The sequence below is a fragment of the Phalangium opilio genome, unplaced genomic scaffold (genome assembly GCF_054372755.1).
Source record: "Phalangium opilio isolate 3A_F unplaced genomic scaffold, DU_Popi_V2 ptg000523l_1, whole genome shotgun sequence".
In the NCBI taxonomy this organism is placed as follows: Eukaryota; Metazoa; Arthropoda; class Arachnida; order Opiliones; family Phalangiidae; genus Phalangium; species Phalangium opilio.
In genome coordinates this window covers 2,337,758-2,344,166 of record NW_028324241.1, presented here as the reverse complement: position 1 = coordinate 2,344,166, position 6,409 = coordinate 2,337,758, and the positions used below count along the sequence as shown (strand labels likewise).

Below are 6,409 nucleotides of genomic sequence, written 5' to 3'. Positions count from 1 at the left end.
TAGTTGAATTTAAATAGTCACTAAGTTACTTCTTCAAAAACTCGGGTCCGTCCGGGATTTGAACAGGGGACCACTCGTTCCCAAAGCGAGTATCATACCCCTACACCAACGGACCATGCGTATCAGAGATGATCAACTCATAGGCCTAACCTGTAGATAGTTGCATTTAAATGTCACTAAAATACTTCTTGAAAAACTCGGGTCCGTCCGGGATTTGAACCCGGGACCACTCGCACCCAAAGCGAGTATCATACCCCTAGACCAACGGACCATGCGTATCTGAGACATACTCAACTCATAGGCCTAACCTGTAGATAGTTGAATTTAAATAGTCACTAAGTTACTTCTTCAAAAACTCGCGTCCGTCCGGGATTTGAACAGGGGACCACTCGTACCCAAAGCGAGTATCATACCCCTAGACCAACGGCCCATGCGTATCAGAGACATGCTTAACTCATAGGCCTAACCTGTAGATAGTTGAATTTAAATAGTCACTAAGTTACTTCTTCAAAAACTCGCGTCCGTCCGGGATTTGAACAGGGGACCACTCGTACCCAAAGCGAGTATCATACCCCTAGACCAACGGCCCATGCGTATCAGAGATGATCAACTCATACGCCTAACCTGTAGATAGTTGCATTTAAATGTCACTAAAATACTTCTTGAAAAACTCGGGTCCGTCTGGCATTTGAACCCGGGACCACTCGCACCCAAAGCTAGTATCATACCCCGTGACCAACGGACCATGCGTAGCTGAGACATGCTCAACTCATAGGCCTAACCTGTAGATAGTTGAATTTAAATAGTCACTAAGTTACTTCTTCAAAAACCCGGGTCCGTCCGGGATTTGAACAGGGGACCACTCGTACCCAAAGCGAGTATCATACCCCTAGACCAACGGCCCATGCGTATCAGAGACATGCTTAACTCATAGGCCTAACCTGTAGATAGTTGAATTTAAATAGTCACTAAGTTACATCTTCAAAAACTCGGTTCCGTCCGGGATTTGAACAGGGGACCACTCGTACCCAAAGCGAGTATCATACCCCTAGACCAACGGACCATGCGTTTTAGAGACATGCTCAACTCATAGGCCTAACCTGTAGTTAGTTGCATTTAAACAGTCACTAAATTACTTGTTCTAAAGTCGGGTCCGTCCGGGATTTGAACCCGGGACCACTCGCACCCAAAACGAGTATCATACCCCTAGACCAACGGACCATGCGTGTTAGAGACATGCTCAACTCATAGGCCTAACCTGTAGATAGTTGAATTTAAATAGTCACTAATTTACTTCTTCAAAAACTCGGGTCCGTCCGGGATTTGAACAGGGGACCACTCGTTCCCAAAGCGAGTATCATACCCCTAGACCAACGGACCATGCGTATCAGAGATGATCAACTCATAGGCCTAACCTGTAGATAGTTGCATTTAAATGTCACTAAAATACTTCTTGAAAAACTCGGGTCCGTCTGGGATTTGAACCCGGGACCACTCGCACCCAAAGCGAGTATCATACCCCTAGACCAACGGACCATGCGTATCTGAGACATACTCAACTCATAGGCCTAACCTGTAGATAGTTGAATTTAAATAGTCACTAAGTTACTTCTTCAAAAACTCGCGTCCGTCCGGGATTTGAACAGGGGACCACTCGTACCCAAAGCGAGTATCATACCCCTAGACCAACGGCCCATGCGTATCAGAGACATGCTTAACTCATAGGCCTAACCTGTAGATAGTTGAATTTAAATAGTCACTAAGTTACATCTTCAAAAACTCGGGTTCGTCCGGGATTTGAACAGGGGACCACTCGTACCCAAAGCGAGTATCATACCCCTAGACCAACGGACCATGCGTTTTAGAGACATGCTCAACTCATAGGCCTAACCTGTAGTTAGTTGCATTTAAACAGTCACTAAATTACTTGTTCTAAAGTCGGGTCCGTCCGGGATTTGAACCCGGGACAACTCGCACCCAAAACGAGTATCATACCCCTAGACCAACGGACCATGCATGTTAGAGACATGCTCAACTCATAGGCCTAACCTGTAGATAGTTGAATTTAAATAGTCACTAAGTTACTTCTTCAAAAACTCGGGTCCGTCCGGGATTTGAACAGGGGACCACTCGTTCCCAAAGCGAGTATCATACCCCTAGACCAACGGACCATGCATGTTAGAGACATGCTCAACTCATAGGCCTAACCTGTAGATAGTTGAATTTAAATAGTCACTAAGTTACTTCTTCAAAAACTCGGGTCCGTCCGGGATTTGAACAGGGGACCACTCGTTCCCAAAGCGAGTATCATACCCCTAGACCAACGGACCATGCGTATCAGAGATGATCAACTCATAGGCCTAACCTGTAGATAGTTGCATTTAAATGTCACTAAAATACTTCTTGAAAAACTCGGGTCCGTCCGGGATTTGAACCCGGGACCACTCGCACGAAAAGCGAGTATCATACCCCTAGACCAACGGACCATGCGTATCTGAGACAAACTCAACTCATAGGCCTAACCTGTAGATAGTTGAATTTAAATAGTCACTAAGTTACTTCTTCAAAAACTCGCGTCCGTCCGGGATTTGAACAGGGGACCACTCGTACCCAAAGCGAGTATCATACCCCTAGACCAACGCCCCATGCGTATCAGAGACATGCTTAACTCATAGGCCTAACCTGTAGATAGTTGAATTTAAATAGTCACTAAGTTACTTCTTCAAAAACTCGCGTCCGTCCGGGATTTGAACAGGGGACCACTCGTACCCAAAGCGAGTATCATACCCCTAGACCAACGGCCCATGCGTATCAGAGATGATCAACTCATAGGCCTAACCTGTAGATAGTTGAATTTAAATAGTCACTAAGTTACTTCTTCAAAAACTCGCGTCCGTCCGGGATTTGAACAGGGGACCACTCGTACCCAAAGCGAGTATCATACCCCTAGACCAACGGACCATGCGTATCAGAGATGATCAACTCATACGCCTAACCTGTAGATAGTTGTATTTAAATAGTCACTAAGTTACTTCTTCAAAAACTCGGGTCCTTCCGGGATTTGAACAGGGGACCACTCGTTCCCAAAGCGAGTATCATACCCCTAGACCAACGGACCATGCGTCAACTCATAGGCCTAACCTGTAGATAGTTGCATTTAAATGTCACTAAAATACTTCTTGAAAAACTCGGGTCCGTCCGGGATTTGAACCCGGGACCACTCGCACCCAAAGCGAGTATCATACCCCTAGACCAACGGACCATGCGTATCAGAGACATGCTCAACTCATAGGCCTAACCTGTAGTTAGTTGCATTTAAATAGTCACTAAATTACTTGTTCGAAACTCGGGTCCGTCCGGGATTTGAACCCGGGACCACTCGCACCCAAAACGAGTATCATACCCCTAGACCAACGGACCATGCGTATCTGAGACATGCTCAACTCATAGGCCTAACCTGTAGATAGTTGAATTTAAATAGTCACTAAGTTACTTCTTCAAAAACTCGGGTCCGTCCGGGATTTGAACAGGGCACCACTCGTACCCAAAGCGAGTATCATACCCCTAGACCAACGGCCCATGCGTAACAGAGACATGCTAAACTCATAGGCCTAACCTGTAGATAGTTGCATTTAAATGTCACTAAAATACTTCTTGAAAAACTCGGGTCCGTCCGGGATTTGAACCCGGGACCACTCGCACCCAAAGCGAGTATCATACCCCTAGACCAACGGACCATGCGTATCTGAGACATACTCAACTCATAGGCCTAACCTGTAGATAGTTGAATTTAAATAGTCACTAAGTTACTTCTTCAAAAACTCGCGTCCGTCCGGGATTTGAACAGGGGACCACTCGTACCCAAAGCGAGTATCATACCCCTAGACCAACGCCCCATGCGTATCAGAGACATGCTTAACTCATAGGCCTAACCTGTAGATAGTTGAATTTAAATAGTCACTAAGTTACTTCTTCAAAAACTCGCGTCCGTCCGGGATTTGAACAGGGGACCACTCGTACCCCTAGACCAACGGCCCATGCGTATCAGACATGCTTAACTCATAGGCCTAACCTGTAGATAGTTGAATTTAAATAGTCACTAAGTTACTTCTTCAAAAACTCGCGTCCGTCCGGGATTTGAACAGGGGACCACTCGTACCCAAAGCGAGTATCATACCCCTAGACCAACGGCCCATGCGTATCAGAGATGATCAACTCATAGGCCTAACCTGTAGATAGTTGAATTTAAATAGTCACTAAGTTACTTCTTCAAAAACTCGCGTCCGTCCGGGATTTGAACAGGGGACCACTCGTACCCAAAGCGAGTATCATACCCCTAGACCAACGGACCATGCGTATCAGAGATGATCAACTCATACGCCTAACCTGTAGATAGTTGTATTTAAATAGTCACTAAGTTACTTCTTCAAAAACTCGGGTCCTTCCGGGATTTGAACAGGGGACCACTCGTTCCCAAAGCGAGTATCATACCCCTAGACCAACGGACCATGCGTCAACTCATAGGCCTAACCTGTAGATAGTTGCATTTAAATGTCACTAAAATACTTCTTGAAAAACTCGGGTCCGTCCGGGATTTGAACCCGGGACCACTCGCACCCAAAGCGAGTATCATACCCCTAGACCAACGGACCATGCGTATCAGAGACATGCTCAACTCATAGGCCTAACCTGTAGTTAGTTGCATTTAAATAGTCACTAAATTACTTGTTCGAAACTCGGGTCCGTCCGGGATTTGAACCCGGGACCACTCGCACCCAAAACGAGTATCATACCCCTAGACCAACGGACCATGCGTATCTGAGACATGCTCAACTCATAGGCCTAACCTGTAGATAGTTGAATTTAAATAGTCACTAAGTTACTTCTTCAAAAACTCGGGTCCGTCCGGGATTTGAACAGGGCACCACTCGTACCCAAAGCGAGTATCATACCCCTAGACCAACGGCCCATGCGTAACAGAGACATGCTAAACTCATAGGCCTAACCTGTAGATAGTTGCATTTAAATGTCACTAAAATACTTCTTGAAAAACTCGGGTCCGTCCGGGATTTGAACCCGGGACCACTCGCACCCAAAGCGAGTATCATACCCCTAGACCAACGGACCATGCGTATCTGAGACATACTCAACTCATAGGCCTAACCTGTAGATAGTTGAATTTAAATAGTCACTAAGTTACTTCTTCAAAAACTCGCGTCCGTCCGGGATTTGAACAGGGGACCACTCGTACCCAAAGCGAGTATCATACCCCTAGACCAACGCCCCATGCGTATCAGAGACATGCTTAACTCATAGGCCTAACCTGTAGATAGTTGAATTTAAATAGTCACTAAGTTACTTCTTCAAAAACTCGCGTCCGTCCGGGATTTGAACAGGGGACCACTCGTACCCCTAGACCAACGGCCCATGCGTATCAGAGATGATCAACTCATAGGCCTAACCTGTAGATAGTTGAATTTAAATAGTCACTAAGTTACTTCTTCAAAAACTCGCGTCCGTCCGGGATTTGAACAGGGGACCACTCGTACCCAAAGCGAGTATCATACCCCTAGACCAACGGACCATGCGTATCAGAGATGATCAACTCATACGCCTAACCTGTAGATAGTTGTATTTAAATAGTCACTAAGTTACTTCTTCAAAAACTCGGGTCCTTCCGGGATTTGAACAGGGGACCACTCGTTCCCAAAGCGAGTATCATACCCCTAGACCAACGGACCATGCGTATCAGAGATGATCAACTCATAGGCCTAACCTGTAGATAGTTGCATTTAAATGTCACTAAAATACTTCTTGAAAAACTCGGGTCCGTCCGGGATTTGAACCCGGGACCACTCGCACCCAAAGCGAGTATCATACCCCTAGACCAACGGACCATGCGTATCAGAGACATGCTCAACTCATAGGCCTAACCTGTAGTTAGTTGCATTTAAATAGTCACTAAATTACTTGTTCGAAACTCGGGTCCGTCCGGGATTTGAACCCGGGACCACTCGCACCCAAAACGAGTATCATACCCCTAGACCAACGGACCATGCGTATCTGAGACATGCTCAACTCATAGGCCTAACCTGTAGATAGTTGAATTTAAATAGTCACTAAGTTACTTCTTCAAAAACTCGGGTCCGTCCGGGATTTGAACAGGGCACCACTCGTACCCAAAGCGAGTATCATACCCCTAGACCAACGGCCCATGCGTAACAGAGACATGCTAAACTCATAGGCCTAACCTGTAGATTGTTGAATTTAAATAGTCACTAAGTTACAACTTCAAAAACTCGGGTCCGTCCGGGATTTGAACAGGGGACCACTCGTACCCAAAGCGAGTATCATACCCCTAGACCAACGGCCCATGCGTAACAGAGACATGCTAAACTCATAGGCCTAA

General features: G+C 46.1%; 11 non-coding genes across 11 annotated transcripts; all 11 read right to left on the bottom strand.

Moving 5' to 3' along the window:
* Nucleotides 1-199: 199 nt before the first annotated feature.
* Nucleotides 200-271, bottom strand: TRNAP-UGG (transfer RNA proline (anticodon UGG)). Its single transcript has one exon. It is a non-coding gene; the product is annotated as a tRNA-Pro (tRNA).
* Nucleotides 272-1,149: 878 nt separating this feature from the next.
* Nucleotides 1,150-1,221, bottom strand: TRNAP-UGG (transfer RNA proline (anticodon UGG)). Its single transcript has one exon. It is a non-coding gene; the product is annotated as a tRNA-Pro (tRNA).
* A 1,193-nt stretch (nucleotides 1,222-2,414) lies between these two features.
* On the bottom strand, nucleotides 2,415-2,486 carry TRNAE-UUC (transfer RNA glutamic acid (anticodon UUC)). The gene has a single exon. It is a non-coding gene; the product is annotated as a tRNA-Glu (tRNA).
* A 704-nt stretch (nucleotides 2,487-3,190) lies between these two features.
* On the bottom strand, nucleotides 3,191-3,262 carry TRNAP-UGG (transfer RNA proline (anticodon UGG)). Its single transcript has one exon. It is a non-coding gene; the product is annotated as a tRNA-Pro (tRNA).
* Nucleotides 3,263-3,348: 86 nt separating this feature from the next.
* TRNAP-UGG (transfer RNA proline (anticodon UGG)) lies at nucleotides 3,349-3,420 on the bottom strand. Its single transcript has one exon. It is a non-coding gene; the product is annotated as a tRNA-Pro (tRNA).
* A 245-nt stretch (nucleotides 3,421-3,665) lies between these two features.
* TRNAP-UGG (transfer RNA proline (anticodon UGG)) lies at nucleotides 3,666-3,737 on the bottom strand. Its single transcript has one exon. It is a non-coding gene; the product is annotated as a tRNA-Pro (tRNA).
* An 843-nt stretch (nucleotides 3,738-4,580) lies between these two features.
* TRNAP-UGG (transfer RNA proline (anticodon UGG)) lies at nucleotides 4,581-4,652 on the bottom strand. Its single transcript has one exon. It is a non-coding gene; the product is annotated as a tRNA-Pro (tRNA).
* Nucleotides 4,653-4,738: 86 nt separating this feature from the next.
* Nucleotides 4,739-4,810, bottom strand: TRNAP-UGG (transfer RNA proline (anticodon UGG)). The gene has a single exon. It is a non-coding gene; the product is annotated as a tRNA-Pro (tRNA).
* Nucleotides 4,811-5,055: 245 nt separating this feature from the next.
* Nucleotides 5,056-5,127, bottom strand: TRNAP-UGG (transfer RNA proline (anticodon UGG)). Its single transcript has one exon. It is a non-coding gene; the product is annotated as a tRNA-Pro (tRNA).
* Nucleotides 5,128-5,825: 698 nt separating this feature from the next.
* On the bottom strand, nucleotides 5,826-5,897 carry TRNAP-UGG (transfer RNA proline (anticodon UGG)). Its single transcript has one exon. It is a non-coding gene; the product is annotated as a tRNA-Pro (tRNA).
* An 86-nt stretch (nucleotides 5,898-5,983) lies between these two features.
* TRNAP-UGG (transfer RNA proline (anticodon UGG)) lies at nucleotides 5,984-6,055 on the bottom strand. Its single transcript has one exon. It is a non-coding gene; the product is annotated as a tRNA-Pro (tRNA).
* Nucleotides 6,056-6,409: the final 354 nt, after the last annotated feature.